Source organism: Ammospiza caudacuta, chromosome Z, assembly GCF_027887145.1.
Source record: "Ammospiza caudacuta isolate bAmmCau1 chromosome Z, bAmmCau1.pri, whole genome shotgun sequence".
In the NCBI taxonomy this organism is placed as follows: Eukaryota; Metazoa; Chordata; class Aves; order Passeriformes; family Passerellidae; genus Ammospiza; species Ammospiza caudacuta.
Window position 1 is genome coordinate 50933828 of NC_080632.1, and position 17419 is coordinate 50951246.

Below are 17419 nucleotides of genomic sequence, written 5' to 3' on the forward strand. Positions count from 1 at the left end.
ATCTCAAGGACGACCAAGCAGAGGAGATTTGAATTCAAAGAAACAGCAAGATGTTTTGCTTTGCTTAACTGACCTTTAGAGATTCTGACTGTGGAAAATGTCCCTCCAGTTTGACTCATTTTTTTCCCCTAAGATGCACTCTATTTGTCATTAAGAGCTGTTACTAAAGCAGCTCTTGAGAAAGCATGCTGCTTTTCCCCTCAGTTATAGTGAGGAGCATAATTACAGGATAAGCTGTGATGAATTTATGCCAAGATGTTCAGCTCAAGTCACATGCCAGAGAACAAATTAATTGAAATGAAAAGCTAAAAAAGCAAAACCTTCACCTGTAGTGCATTCCTGAACTATGCATTTGAATTGGGTACTTTTTTCTCTGTACAGAAAGATCTTTCATTTTCCCAAACACACAGCTGTTTCTTCCTCTAGGCTTGCAGTATGTTGAAAATAATGGTACTGTTAATCTCTCTTGCTATGAAGATTCTATGAAGGAAGCATGTGGTTAATGTAATCAGATTTTTTGTTCAAAATGCTGGGGATTTTTTACTGTTATGGTCAAAATTTCCTCATTCTTATCCTTTCAAATTTGTCACTCAAGTAGGGTTTATTAACAAAATATTTGTTGAAAATATAATGCGTGTAATTTCTAAATCTGAAATGGAAGAAAGTTATCAGAACAGGTCCAGCTTCAAATTTTGAAAAATTTAATTTTCATTGGAAAAAGCTTTTGTGTTTCTTTCTCTTTATTAAAATTTAAAAATGAAAGGCTTCAAGCCAATTGGGCTGAGGAAAATATAAGTGTAACTCTTTGCCTGGACAACTCCTTCATTTGAATTGAGTGTTGGTCATACATTTGACCTTTAAAACCTCAGACAGAGTCTTTCTTGTGTTCACAAATGTTGGATTATGTTTTCAGTAGAGAACAAAAGCAAAGGGATACATCCTGCCTTGCTGGAGTTTTATGATCCTGGCTTCATCTTTCCAGAAGTTGCGCCCACTTCCCTTGAGATGCCTTATGTCCACTGTACTCACTCAGCTGCTCAGCTGGTATGCTTGAGCTGTGGATAGTTAAACAGTGAAGTGACAAAGTGTGGTGAGGGCTGTGCGTGGGAAAATACGATGGCATAGGGCCCATGAATTTGTATTGTTGCCATGCATTAGATTCAGTGCTCAAACCTCTAGCGCCTTAGTACTTTCAGGTCACCATGCCCCCAAACCTGGACCAAGCAAAGCTTTAGGGATCTATGAGAGGATATAGGAAGAGTAAAGGTCTTTTCATTCAAAATTTCCATTCTGAAGCCTGTTCTCTAATTACAACTCTCTGGAGGCACATAAACTTTGTAATGGGGCTGTAACCTTTAAAGCTCTTCCTTTTTAGCATGTATGGAAGCATCATGTCCTGGTTATATTCAGCAGCTCTCTTTCTCTCAACTCCTCTGTTTAGTCATTTCTCTACTACCTCTGCCTGTGGCAGCAAAATATTCCTGGTCAAGATGGACCACTAAAAGTATGGTGGTTGCAAGTGATTTCCTTAATACTGTGGACAAATAAATAGCCAATAGACCTTCAATTATTGATTTTGTCCAGAATGTAAACAGTCCATATTTTCATTTCCACTCCTGATGAAAAACACCAGCTCATGATTTATTCATAGCACTGTTAACATTAGTGGCCTCCTAAATTTTTTCAGTTAATCTCCCAATCACATGAGTTTTCTGAGAGGGGATGGTATGGTGGTTTTCCAGTAAAGATTATTATTGCTGTGTGAGCATATCTGTTACATCTCTTGCTTCCTTAATAAACAGATGAAGAATAGCAAGGGAAAACAGTCACACAAAAGGGAGAACATGGTTCTAACTACAGTTTTCTAAACTTCTTCCAACATATCATGCTTTGTGTAAATCCTCCTTCCAAGATCCTCCCAATCCTCCTTCCAAGTTCTTTCAATTACCACAATTCTCTAATTTAATTTGATGTGTCTATTGTAATTTATTGCATTCACTCTCTTTCACATTCATAATAGAAACCTGGTTTCAATAGTCACATAAGATAATCTGACTCCATTTATAAAATATTTTGAAACTGTTGACAAATAAGTTTCAGACTAACCTTTTTCTTAAATGGAGGTATCTGTCTGTAAGGTGGAGAGATAAAATCAAAATTGGAGGGTGGGGAGGGAATGGAGAGGAAATAAACCTATATCTAATAATATCCAAAACATCAGGAGTTTTTAAAGATTTGGGGGTTTTTGCTGCCTGGTATATGCTTGTTGTTTAGTTAATCAAGTGAAAGTATTTTCTTTTGACATATTTTATTTTCAATTTTATGAGGTAGATATAAGAGGTGCAATTAGCTTCCTAAAAAGGAATAATGAAGAAATTATGAAAAAAATAAATAGTGTGTTGAAAAAATTAAAACAATTCCTATTCAGAAGGCAAGCAGTTCAGCTATTTAACTCATTTTTTTCAGAGGATGCATCTAAACCATGCTTCTTGTTCTAAAGTAAATTAATCTGAAAGTTGCTACGCTAAATTCTGTCCAAAATCTCCTGAAATCGAAAGGAAAGCTCTCACTTGAGTAACACAGAATTTTTATCAGGTCTAGGTGTTAGTGGGACTTTTCTTAGCATTAAAAAATTATTGCATCATTTGGTATGAGTAGTAAACTCTACTTCAAAGAAACCAAGTCTACATTAACTGCTGGTAAGTTGGAGGTCAAGCTTGGGTTATGGCAGCAGAGCAGCAGGAGCAATGCTTCTCCCAGCCAGTTTCTGTCAGATACTTAACAGCCTCTGAACATTTCCTCTCACAAATCTATTGTAAGCAGTTTCTCATAATGATGGAAAAGCAAAATAAAAACATGTTCTGTAATATTCCTACAAAATCTGAGAGGGCTGAAAGGTTCTACTATCTCCTCTGTGCCTACCTATCTAAACACCTCATTAGCAGGTGACATAAAATAGAAAATTATTGAAGAATCACAAGTTACAGCATTTTAAAATGCTGCCAGAGTAAAACTAATAAAATGGAAAGACTCAAATGAGTAGTTTAAATCTTCCCATTTTAACACACGCTTCTTTATTTTATATAGTTGTGATGAACTTCAGTGGTACAGGGAAAATTTGTAATCCTTTATATTATAAAGAACCCAAACTACAACCTTCAACCATCTGCTGTACGGAGAGAAGAACTACAGAATAAACTGATGAAGTTTCAGATAATTCCAGACTGAGCACAGAGAGCTGTATACTACATGACTGAAGAAAAGTGACCTGGTACAGCAGAGAAAAGGAAGGACTAACTAAAAAATATTATGATCCTGTCCTCTTCTTCCTCTTAGAAATCCTATGACTACATGTGCAGGGGAAAGTTTGACTAAAAGAGGATTCTAATACAAATTAACCAAGTATTTCTGACAGGGACAACATGTTGTATACTCCCTTTTTGTTTATTGACATGTTTCAATATCAATAATGTTATGCTTGGTAAGAAATAGAAGTTTCATCATACTGTGAGTTTATTTGTGAAACAGGGGCCAATTTTCAAACCTGAACACACCTAAAAACATCTTTGTCCCCAGAGGGAGAGACAGGGTGTCTGGGAAAACATGACCCCTCGTGCCAGGTCAGGGCCCTCACATCATCTTTGGCCTTCTGAATTTTTTCCTGCTTTTCTCTAAAAAAAGATTTTCTTATTTTAATGCCATGCCTAAGCAGAAAACAGAAAAGATTATTTGTAGGTTTTGATATTGATAAGAATGTACAATTTTTCTATTCCATCAAAAATGTTTTCTTAAATTGAATTACTTTAAATAGAAAAAGAAATAGACACAAAAATCTCTATCTATGAAGTCCTCATAGCTCTAATATTTACTCTTGGGGTTCTTTACTCTCATCCTTACAAAGAGAAAAACATCTTGACTAAAGTAGCGTTAAGCTTAGTGACCTTGTTAAGGATTAATTAGTTCACAAACTGGCGTAAAGAGAAATTGCTGCCACATACAAGCTGTTTAATAATCATCTTAATAAAACCAACATTTCCAGATTATCAAAGCAAAAGCAAAGAGGTGATTTGACCATTGTGTGTTACAATTCCTTGTACATGTAAGAGATTTGTCAGTCAGGACATTCTAAATCTTGCTGAAACAGTCATAAAAAATTAAAGGGCAAAAAGTCAAGTTGGACAAACTTGACATTTAAATACAAGGAAAATTCTTGAGAGGTCTTTGAGGAGCAATTAGACATGAGGAACAGTTTATAGAGAGAGATAATGAACTCATTGTAAGTTGAAGTCTTTAAAACAGAGATGTCAAATGTGAGCTCTGAAAAATATACTTAAATATTGGTGTACTTCAGCTTCTGGAAGTTATTATCTGTCTCTGTATCACTTGAATGGGAGCTCAGAGGCAAGAAAGCAGATGGGGAAGAGCTAATTCATGATGTTTTCTTTTGACCACAGGGCCAGGAAGACCCTGAATAGCCCAGGTGGCCTGTCTGGACTTTGGGGAACAGAATTGTCTACCTGGCCTTCAGTGTCCTCAAGGCACTTGGAGCAGGACAATAACACAATGTCTATAATCCAGTCCAAACACCAACCCTGTCCTCATTCTTAAGTCCATACTCCTTTCTCATTGTCTCACCATTCCCTTAAATTTTGTTTTCTTTGCTGCAAAACAACCCACTTTCTATAGAACAAAACTGAGCCAAAAACAGAGTGAGGAAAAAAGTTTAATTTCAGCTCCACTTAATTATGTCTGGTGAAACTGCTTATTTCTGAGGTCAAACTAATGCCATATAATTGCAAATTCTGCAAGGTACTGACTGGTCTGATTTAACACACCTAGTATTTCATATCTGTGTATTTTAGCCAATGTCAGTGAGAATATTTGTTAATTATTGGTTTATTATTGCAAGCAGTATGCAGCACAGTGAAGTAAGAAAACCTTTAAGTGTAATTGAATTTTTTACTGTGGTCTAGAGCTCCTTAACCTGCTTGTCAAATCTCTTTTCTTCAAAACCTCAAGTAATGCTCATGGAATAAATAATTGAGAATTCACAATAAATTAACCCTTCACTCACTAGAGGCTGAGAACAGCTTTTAAAACAGAAAATATATTTTCTTAGGAAATTTGTCTTGGTCAAACTTTGAAAATAACAAGGCCTTTGTAGAAAGGGGAATATACAACATTACCAGGACCACTGGGGTTATTCAGACATTTGTTTTCCAATTAAGTAATTCATTTTACCAGACTATTGCTAGAACTACTGGTTCTCTTTTCTGAAGAGTCAGAGAAGCACGTCACACATCTCAACACTAGTAATGTTTCCTTTTATAGTGCTCTTAACTGAAAAAAATGTTTGTATTGGAATGAGGATATATCTTGCCAACAGGATGGTTTGAAAGCACAATCCATTCTATGCTGGTCAGGAAACTAAATATTACTACTCCTTGAATTTGTTGTCACCTGACATAAACATATTTTTTGGCCTTGAATTGATCTCTTAGACTCACAATTAATTTTTTAGATAACATTATTTTCTTATTTTGTGGCAAGACTAAGAGCTAAGTTTGTGATGGCGATACCATCACTTGCATACTAAATATATAAACATTCACTGAATGATTTCCCAGCAAGTTTTTCATTACTATAAAATGCATTTATTTGATTGGATCCAGTATAAATTCCCAAATGATGTAATATATTTCTTCTAAAAACTCTGAAATACAGCACCAGATACTGAATCCCATACCTTATATTTTCCAACCATAACAAAAATGCTTGTATTTCCCAAAGTGTGTGGGGAATTATGAATTATGTCTCTCTTCTCTATTTCTTTTTTTTTTTTTGTGAGGTGGATGTGTGAACTCTCACAACAGGGTTTATGAAAGTTGCAGTAAGTAATTGGGATGCTATTTTTCAATAATTTATGCCAAATCTTCCACCTATGTATTATATCAAGGCTGGATGGATCAATGGGGAAGTATGTAAAGACTGCTTCAGAATATATTTCCTGTCATGAAATGCAGATCACTCTTTGTAGCTTCTCTGCTGAAAAAACCCTGTAGTCCCAACAGAACCATGTTTGTTAGAATAAAAAAAGAAAGACTTCTGAATCAGTCATTATCCTATTTCTACCACTCTAACAGCAAATGTTACAATGCTGGCTCCAGCTTTTACTTGTTCTACAGTTTCAAGGGTTAACATTCTTTTATTAACTAATATCTATATTTTAATTACTTAGTGAGGCAGCCTTTTGTTTATAAATTTGGGGTTGCATGCTGCAATCCAGTCCTCTGTCTTGGAGGTGCTAAATCATGAATTTTCATAGCGAGACCCGCCAGTCACTATTTTTCAGAGTGAACAGGCTCATAGAAAAACAGGCAGCAAAATTAATCCCCTCTTTATCTTTGTACTTAGGACCAGTTTCTTGGAATTAGATGGCACTTGCCTTTTCAGCAGCTGGCACTCCCTTGTTAAGACACCCATGCCTTCCTTTCCATCTCACACCATCCCAGGGAGAAGACGGGAGAGCTGGTGGTTATACCCAGCGCTGGGCACTGCCTCTTCTGCAGGCAAGCCCATGCTGTAAGATGGATCAGATGATGGACTGTAAGCTGTTGTTCTAAAAGTTTTGCTTGTGACTGTAAGCAAGATCCTCCTGGAGCAGGAGCCATAGGGGCTGTGATACCAAATAGTATAAAGTAGTGGCTCTTTTGACCTCATTTTTATACCTCCAATGCTGCTTTATCCTGCATGGCTAATGCAGCCTGCTGATGCATTTTTAAGAGAGCAGTGAGAAGTCACGTTTTGCACATACCACTAGTTCTTCAGTGGTTCCAGCTTGTGTTCTGAAAATTTCACAACTGCTTCCAGTACGGGCCTGTCTGACACCAGCTACTCCTGAGAAAACTCCTTCCTTTTTTCACAGGTTCAGTGCAAAAGGCAAGTGAACTACAAGTTTTCCAATTCTTCTGCCAGGACAGCTCCATCGTGCTTCTATCCAGTATGCAGGGTCATCCTGAGCCACTGGCTCACAGAGGGAGGAAGAGGAAGAAAATATGTAATTGGAGCTTCTGGTACTAAGATATTTATTGCAAGAACCTGTGGAGGGCCTGGAAAATTAATACAAATCTCTGAAATAATCAAACAATCATCATCTCATATTCTGGGAGTTCCTGGCAAAGTAACTCCAAAACTAGGCATAGAAAAAGTTTCAAGTTTGGCTTATGCTTACCCCAGAGATATGTCCAAGAGAAGGGACAGAGACTGAAAACATCTCCTCCTATGCAATAGTGCCTAGCATGTGAATTTATTAAATTAGAATAAAGCCTTCTTTTTTTCTTAAAAGAAAAAAAAAATCTGTGTTAGAAATACATGTTTATGTGTGTGTCTGCTTGTGATACTACTGACACACCACAAGAAGCCAGGAAAATACAACACAGAGGTTTCCACTACCCTAAAAAATATCTTACCTTGTGGCTTCTCACAGGTTTAAGGACTGAGGAGAACTATTCTCAAAATTAATAGTTATTTGTAATATGACATGCCTCAGTGTCGCAATATGTAATAGGGTGGTGATGATTCCAAGCACTCCAGTAAAAGCACGTATATAAACTGAAATAACAACTTGTGTGCTTACACTTGAGATTGTTTTCTTCATTTGTGCTACTTTTGTGTTTTTTTATAAATATCCCTTAGTACGGTCCTGTCCCTTCCTGACCTTTTCTAAATGGCATCTTGAGAAGGCACCTTTCTTACCAAAGCACTGGCTATTTACAACACATCTGCAGGGCATGGAGTCCTGGATGATGAAGTAAATTAGCCCAAATGGTGTCATAGCTTTCATCCTAGGCAGAAATCTGCACCCAGTACACCAATCTATGGTGTATAGATTTATCTGAGCTTTAAAAACTTTAACTGAATATTTGCATCATTGTCATGGTGAAATAGCTGCCTTTTCCAGGCATCTGGCATGTCAACAAGATAACCCAAGGAAGGACATTGTTGAAAGTATCTGGAGATCCACAGTTTGAAGAGATATTGGTAGAATTAGAAACAGTAGTTTGGAGGATCCACCTCCTTCTCTGTCTCCACCCCCTTGGGCTGTTTCCCAGGAGAGCTGCTCAGGAGAAAAGAGGAATGTCTATTTGGTAACAAGACAAAATTACCCTCACCACTGTTTACAGAAAACAAGCTGGCTACTATAAGCAGACTGAACCAACAAAAAATCTGCTCAAAACACTTGGTACAGCATTCAGCTTAGTAATGATTCAGGCGTCCAGGGCAGACACAAGGAGCAAACAATAAAACAACATTAGCTAAAAAACATGTTTGTTAAGGTCATGGCTGGAAGAATATAACATTTTTTCATACATCTCAGGAAAGTATAGAATTATAATATGCTCTCTGTAGAACGCTCACTTTTTTACATTCAAATGAATCTGTGACCATGAATAATTATGAATTATAGTCAGTTAATGCTGATTCTGTGCTCTCCAGAGGCTTTTTCTTTTCCTTCCATATGGGGTTGCCCTAGAAATTGGATGAAACAAAAGATGTAGGCAGGAACAAAAGACCTCAGCCAGCTGCCAGATTTGTTCAGAACAGCACAATGAGTGTGGTCCTAGAAAGGAAGAAATTGCCACTGCTCAGCTGGAGTCAGTTCTTTCATTCATTGTCAGAACAAGGCTTTCTAACAGAGTTCCTACACCCAGAGCAACTTAAAAAATACAAGAAAGTCTTTATTCAACCACACCACAGTCCATCTAGCTAAGTACTCTGTGGATAGTAAATACTTTGGAAAGGCTATAAGAAAGGGACCAGAAGCCACTGATGCTTCCCAACATTTTTCTGTCAAATGCCAACCTTTTGCACCATTAGGAGAGCTGCTTTGTATGGGGCTGGTGAGCAAGCTTAAGTGAGAGTCCATGATGCTTAACTGCATGCATGCAAGCATGCCCTGAGGTATAGTTTTGGCTGAGGTTAACTCCATCTCTGTGACAGTGCACAAGAACTGTGCAAAGGAACTGTATTGTGCCAAGGACTGTTCCCATTGGCAATACGAAAAGGCTTGCATCAGGTCTTACTCCATTATTCTGCAGCTTTCTCCTATCTTTAGTGCAGCATACACAGCTGCCCTCATACTGGACTGCAGGGAATGCATTAAACCCCTCATTTTCATGCAGTAAAATCATCTCTAGAAGGATTGCAACTGTACTTGCTCACTGTTTATTTACAGCCACTGTCCAATACCTAACTTATTAAAATATTTTGGAACTACAGAAAATACTTAAGAAATCTGGGACCAAGTACTGTACAGCTTGGGCCTAGTTCCCTGCAGCTGATTGACCTCAATACTCTGGCCCCCTGCTAAAAAAACAGTACTCTCTTTTTTTTTTTAGCAGAATGGGAATATATTTTCATTTTAAAGTTCTCAGTATTAAATGTTAAGTGATTTTGTCCACTCAGTTTTTGAATCCATCTAAGCTTTCCCCACCTGTGACCACACTTAAGTAGGGACTTCAGAATTTTGTCTGTAGAGAACCACTTCACCTTCCTTTGTTTAATACGTGCACTTTTGGGTTCTATGTCTGTTCAGGTGCCTTTTACAATCTCAGAAAGAAAATGTTAAAAAAAAAATCCACAGAGACAAGACACCTCCAGTGACTTCTTTACTAGGAAGAATGACAGGGAAGACTGGAGAACCCAGAACATCCATTTGCAGATCTCTCTGGTCTCTGATAGTCTGCTGCCTCTTGAACCCTCACACACACTGCAGAAGGTTTCAGTGGCCAAGATCCTGGGGGCAGTGTGCAGTTCTGTCATGGTGACACTGTTAAGGAATTGTTTACAGACTGTTGATAAAGGCTTTGTAAGTTGACTTCTGGGAGTTATGGAGCTATTGAGTATTCACTATTCAGGGAATCATCATTTGGTTTTGTCTAAAAAGTCATTGTGTAAATAAGCCCTATCTTTGTAAGTATATACTATTAAAAATACAAGTATTCTATCACCTATACATACATGCACACATATGTGTATATATATATACAAAAACTTATGCTTTTGCTGAGAAAACTGAAGGATTATTCATCAGAAAATGGAGAAACTTTTTTTGCTGTGAGGGTGAGAAAGCATGGAAACAGGTTGCCCAGAGGTGTTGTGGAATCTCAGTCCTTGGATATATTTGAAAGCTGTTTCCACATGGTACTGAGAAACATGTTCTAGGTGACCCTGCTTGAGAAGGTGTACTGGGAACGACCATCCCTAAAGATCTATCATTCTGTGATTCTGTTAAAATGCTAAAGAAACTTCCATGAAATTGAAAAAAAAAAAAGGAAAAAGGAATCATTTTAAACACAAATGACTTACTGAATCCCTCAGATTTGGGAGAAAACAAGTGTTTATTACAATGAATGAACACCTTTGTCTTTGTTAAAAGGGTCTGGGTAAGTCTCAGTGAAGGGAAGATGATTGAGTGGTGGTGAAGTGGTTTAGGCAGTGAAATAATCTGCCAAACTTAAAGTGAAACTTCAGCCCAGCCCTATTGGTTGTGGTTGCAGAGAACACAAGGCAAAGTAACATCTGGTTCTGCTGCACCAGACATTAGAAGGGCTTGCTGGAGGGCTGTCACTGCTATGAAATAGTCTCATTCATTCAAGAGCAAGGTTGACAAGAAGGATCATATGTGCCAAAAAAATACAAAGCAAACAAGCAAACAAAACCTCCAATCAAACTCAAAACCCCAAAAAAAAGTAAAACAATTCAATATTTCAGTCTACTCTCCCCTCCAAAACCAGATTAAATTGCTTGTTTTCAGTGTAATGCATGCTGTATGGCAACTCTCTCTTCACATAATGAAGAATCCAATTTAGAGTTTTGTTCATGCCAACCACTATGCCTCCTCAGGTTTTACATTCGGAGATAAAGTTGTAACTGAACATAGCCCTCAAGTTTTCCTGTACATGATAACCTGTATATGCACACACATTACTCCAGAATGCACATCCTGCATCCTGAGGTGTTACTTCTATTAATGTCTGTGACACTCCAGTCAGAATCTTGTTTGGAGGTTTGCCTTCTTAATCCTCACAAACTCTCAATTTGCAGATATATAAAAATATTATGAGATTAATGAAACCAGAACTATGATGCCCTGGGTATAATTTGTAATTAATTTTGATAGCCTAAATAAACTAGTATAAATATGGTTGCTATAGCAAACTTAATTAATGTCAAACAGTTGGATGTGTTAGTTGGCATGCAGTGTGAGTAGAGGTTTCTATTGCTATGGAAACATAACTGTCATTTTACACTGATGGCAAAGGCTTGAGTTATTGGTGGATTGGGGTTTTCCCCCCCTCCTTTCTAGCATGTAGCATTCATTTAATTACATTTAATAAATGTAAGAAAATCTCAATCTCAGGGAGTTGAAGAATTTCTTACCACATTTTATACTTATATTCCTGCACTGTTGGATACTCCACACATTCTCTCCATGTTCTCTGTGTTTTGAAATTTGAAGACATATTTGACCTCTATGTTAATTCACTGAGTAAGACAGACACACAAAAATGCTCAATGAGCTATATTAGAAGAATGTGTTGTAGCTGTGTTTTCAGGACACTTGTCATGATAACAGTTTTCACATCTAGTCTGTCCCAGTCTTCCCCTCATCAGAGTGGAGTAAATCCATATGATTTGGCTTAACCACTTCCAGTTTCATTTGGCTTGTCTGCCTCCCCTGGAAATCATTCATGGCATTGTTTCACAAGATCATATATTTCATATGTGTTTCAGATCCAGGATTTATCACCTTCTCTGTGCTCCCTGTCTAGTTTCAATTTCTTCCTATCTTTTATTTCCCTCTCTTACAGCTTCATGGCAACCGGCACTCACCCTTCCCTGTGCAGCCTGCATTGTTCTCCTGTACCTGCCTCTTGTGTTTTCGTCCTCTGAGTCTGGGGCTTTGCATCTCCTTCTCATTGCCTGCACAAAACAAAGGTCAGAGAAAACTCCTGCAATACATTGTCCCTGTTTCTGATCTGGTTCCTGCATCAGTAGTGTCTATCACCCATGGTATCCTGCAGTTACAGTCCTGGGGATTGTCTCAGATATTTCTGAATGAGCTATATGCAGGTATAGTGTCTAGGATACTTTTGCCACAACACAAGGCACATTCTTATTATAAATGCAACAGATTTTCAGATTTTAAATAGAAGTCATTAGATGTTTCCAAAACATTCAGAATTTTCTGACATGGGGAAGACTGTCTTTTCTCTGTATTTTTTCTCAGAGATTGAACATTTTTGGGTGTGTTTCTCATGCTTTGGACTGATTCAGATCTTTAACATTGAAAGTTTCAGATCAGATGAACTAAATTTAATAAAACTACAACTTTTAAAACAAAACATTCTGTTTAGGTAATTCTAAACACTGCTGAAACACCAGCTACAGATCAAACTTATAAAAATTGAAAGGTCTTGTTTGGAAGAAGTTAGCAGTTTAATGCATTGTGCAGCCCTAATATCTGTCCTTAAGGTTTAGTCTCTGATGATGGTTATGTAGGGATAAGCTGTAGCAACATGAATCACATTCCAGTGCTGCTCCTACATCTTTTACATGGACTAGGATTACAAAAGACCAATGCACTGTAAACCCACTTCTGCTTGCAGTTTCTTGGACACAGCTGTCAGCAGGCTGACCACAGTGTATTTCTATTAGTGGCTGCCTGCTTGCCTGAATTCTTGCCTAATAATACTGTGTTAATAATAGTGGCATCAATGTCTTTTATTCAGCGTAACATTTTATTTAATATAGAAATATGTATTTTTCAAAGGCATAAAGAGAGAATTTTCCTGTCAGTGGAGTCATGGGTCTCACACAGCATAATTTCTATCATCAGTGAGTTTCTTTGTTGTTTTGGTTTGGGGTTTTTTTCCTATCTCAAAGCATTTTGGTATGTGAACTCTTAGTAAAAAAAGAACTGTTAGATGAAGGGCGGATCAGAAAGCCAAAGAAGACAAATTCAATCCTAAGTGCTCAAAACAGAAATAATCTCTATAAATCCAGTTTACACTTTGGTGCATTTCAGAAAGAAGTAGACTTCCTTCTAGAATTGAAATTTTATTCTGAGAATTTTAAATAGTGAAGAAACACATGATTCTGATTGCTTGCTTTTTGCTTTGGAAATTTCAAATATTAATGAGAAAAAACATTATCTTCTTTGGATCACTTGCAACAGTGGTATCATCTTTATCTTTGTATTGCTAATTGTAATTTTACCTTTGTATTGGTAATTGTATAATGCAAAGACATCTTCAGTAGCTCAGTTAACATCATCATAGATTAGCATTACAGCCATAAAGATTTCTCAACCAATTTCTATTTGCAGGATGAAAAAAGTACAATTCTATTCACAATGGATGTGTGAAAGATAGCAGAAGGCCTAAATTAGTTAAAGGAATGACACAAAAACATAAACCAAAATCGTTCATTTAATAAACTTTTCCTCATTTCTCCAATGAAATCAAGACACAGCCACAAACTTATTAAAAGAAATGTCTTCTAATTTAAGGGGTTGTGCTATTCACATAGGTTTTTAAAAGTATTTTAACATCTTCCAGTATTAATTCTACATGTATATAGTCCCCCCTCTACTATTAACTCTGCTTGCAAACTATCTTACCCCATTGCTTACTTATATTTCCCTAGCAGGGCAGTAGGCATTAATAAAACACCAAAGGCAGTATTTCAAACGTAGTAAAATCTTACAGCTTCTCCAAGCAAATAATTCACTTTAAGGCTATATGAAAACTGGCACACTTCCAGTGAGAAGAACACGTTTTCTGTGTTTTGCATTGAGGCATTATTCGCAAGCAGATTCAGTGCTTTAATCACCCTATTCTTCAAACTCTTCCATATGAACAATGCCCACATCAGAGAGATCACTCCACAGACAATTTCTCCAGAAATCCTGCTTTCTCATTACCTTTTTTCCCAAATTACTTGTTTCCACTATCAGGATGCTATTGACTCCATTAGTCAGAATGGCAAGTCTAATCATGGAACCCTTTCAATCAATGAAATTATTTTTTTCAAAAACTAAATTCAAAAGAAAAATGTCCTTTGGATGGCTTAATTTAATCCATACTCTTTCACAGAGTGAGTGGGATGAATGTGAAAGTGGAGGAAGAGAAACCTCACCAAAAATACTTCTGCCAAAGGAGAAGCTGTAAGGTGGAATCACAGCCACAGTGAGACTCTGCCAATCTACAGGGATGCTCCTCTTCTGTGTCCACCCTGTACATTGCAGTTCCATGTAGATATGCCCAAGGTGGCTCCACATAAAATTCTCAGCAGGATAAATTTTTTCTTCTACTTCAGGTAGACTACTAAGGCCTTTCCACCGAGTTCAGCTGGAACCTGCTGACATAACTGTAATCTGTGCACTGGCAACCTGTATTCCAGATAAAGTGCAATCATGACATGAATAAGTCATTGTAAGTAATGCTTGCAGTTGATCTAGGGTGCAAAAAAATTCTGAGAGTGAAATTCTAAGTGATGTCACCATCACAGTTTTCTTTATCATCTGAGTGGAAATAGTTTTATCCTTTGCATCTACTATTCACAAGTTCTGTTACTATCATTTATATTATATCATTTTTAATGTATCAAGTTTCCAAGGGAAATGACCTATCAGCCCTGTACAAATAGATACAATACAAACACTTTCAATTACAATACAAACACTTTCAGTGTACATAACACATCCTCACAAACACTTTTTACTTGAGTAGTTCTTTTGAAAGCAGCATTAATCATTCTAAGAATGCCTCACCTCTTTTTCCTGGTGTCAAATTCAAAGCTGAAAATCATTGTATCAGAGAAACGCAATACTGTTTTCATTTAGCTGATAATAAATATTGCTGAAACATTCATCTGGGTCACTCAGCACTTCAATCCTTCAAAGACTGTTTTATGTATGTTCATATGTGATCCAGCGGAAAACAGTGCCTAATGACCATTTAGAAACCTTCAGAGTAGATTCATTCATAACATTCAATTTAGAATACTCCAGCAAGATAAAAGTAGGTGAAATGAAAAGCGTAATAAATCCATTGTAAATTTAAAAATGGATTTGAGAGCAGTTCAGGATGCTGAGTTAGAAAACAGGGTTTTATTACAGAATGATACTTAAATGATACTGTAGATTAAAGTTCCAACATCAGAGACTTACCTGGTATGGAGAAGCTTGACAGGTGATTTTGGTGATATCCACCAGCTGGCTGCTTCTTTGTACAGCAGAGAGGCTGAGGTGCAATTACAACTTCATTATAAATTGAGATTGTAACAATTTAAGCAAGTGGGAAGTTTCCTGGTCATTTAATGAGACCAGGTCTGCATTCTACATGGCTGCTTTCACCTAAGGTCAAAACTATCATGCATGAAATGCACTTCAAAGAATATCTAATCCTATGACACTGATGTGACGCTGAGAAATCTTCCTCAAAAAGAATATATCAATACAGCTGCAGCTAAGGAGCTCACTGCAAGCAATTGGGTGGCACAAGACAAATGAAAATCTAAAGCACTCTTTCACTGCCAGGAGTTACTGGGTAGTTCAATGCTCTATTCAAGTACTTTTAAAATAACATGTTTTAAAAATTCAAATTCCTAATGTTGTTGGACTAAGCATTTTCATGAACAGGTTATGAAATTGGCTTTTTAGGTCAACTTCAAAATTATTTAGTCAATGTTCACTACATAACCACCAAAAATGTATTGTTTCCCAGGTGAGCCCTACAGCTAAAAATCTAGTAACAAACTTGCCTGATTTATATTCCCAGAGTGTCAAGTAGAAATATCAGGGTTAGCTATGAGAAATCTCAGAGGCAGATTCACAAGGCTACTGCAAAGCACTATACTAGAAAACCTAGCCCAGCTAGCAAACTGCAGTGAAATATATTCTACATAGAATAACCCAAGGCTGGGCTGGTGTCCCAAAAGGATGAGCAAAATGCATGTTTAGAGACAGAGTGTTTATGCAGTAAGCCATCATTCTAGAGTCATTGTGCAGAAGAATACAGACATGCCTGCTGTGACTCTAAACAGGTGCTGTTAATTACTTTATTCACTTACTAATATTATAATGGTGAAAGCACACATGTCAAATGCAAGAAGCAACTGCAGTGTTTTTCATCTCTACTGTACTTTGTGTATATTTTTCCTCAGGCTATAAGTTTTTCAGGCCAAGAACTCTTTTTCTGTAAGGGAAAATAGACTGATAGCTACCAAAAATCAAGTTATGAAAAATAACAATGTTCAACTCTTCAGGAAAGGTTATTTTCATGCTGTTTTCTACCGATTCTGGCTTCTGTTACATATAGCTGGATGATAACTGCTGATTGTAGAGAAAAATAGATGCTATTCTCAGGCATTTATTGTCACAAAAATCTTCTTTTTCACTGTGCACAAAAGTGGATCTAAGCTGCTATAGGAAAATGTGTCATGCTATTTTCACCTCTTCATAAATGTAAAGGCAATCCAAAGTTTGAAAATTTCGTGCTCCTTCAGGCAGTAAGTTCAGTCTGTTCAGGCTGTGGCTACCAGTTGTTTTTTGACCTTCCTCAGGATTCTACAAAAGTAATTTTTGATGGTTACTTTACTTGCTGTAGCCATTACTGTGTGGTCAGATGCCTTTCAGTTCTGGAGATATGCTGGATCCACTAAAACAGTTCCTTACTCTGGTGATTGTTACTTGGGATAGTACTGAAGCAACAGAGAAGTACTGAGGTCACAGCAATCATCACACAAAGAGTGCCTCATGATAAAAATAAACACCTTGCTCCCCTTGCACAACAGGAAGCAGAATTCATTTGGCAAATGCTGCTTTAAAAAATCAGATCAAGCACAGTGTACTTGGAGGGGGCATCTGGGTGGGGCTCAGTGCAGCCCACAGATCAGCAGAAGGTTACTTGCACAGTCAGCTTGGGTTGTCCAGAGCCTTAGCCTGCAAATCTGTAAGGATGCTGATCCACAAAATCTCTGGACATATAGTTCCATTCTCATTGTGAAAAATTCATTTTGCTTTATTTTGCTTTGTAGCATCTTGAAGAAAAGTGGGAAATTCCTCTGTTGAGTGAGAGCAATATTATATCATGTAATGAATTGGCAGCAACAGGATCAAACACATCTTAAGGCATTCCCAGAGATACCAGTGCTGCCAGAGAAAGACGCCTTCTCTTTCATCCTGCATTTGCAAGGCATGGGAAAAAGAGGCAGTAGAGAGGTGAGACCATCCATGAGACTTTGGTGATGAGCCAATACACAGTGTAGTGTAGTAGATTTCTAAGACAGGAAAATTAGGCCAAAAGTTGTCCTTAAGATATTTAGAAAAAACATTTACCCATATTCACTTCTG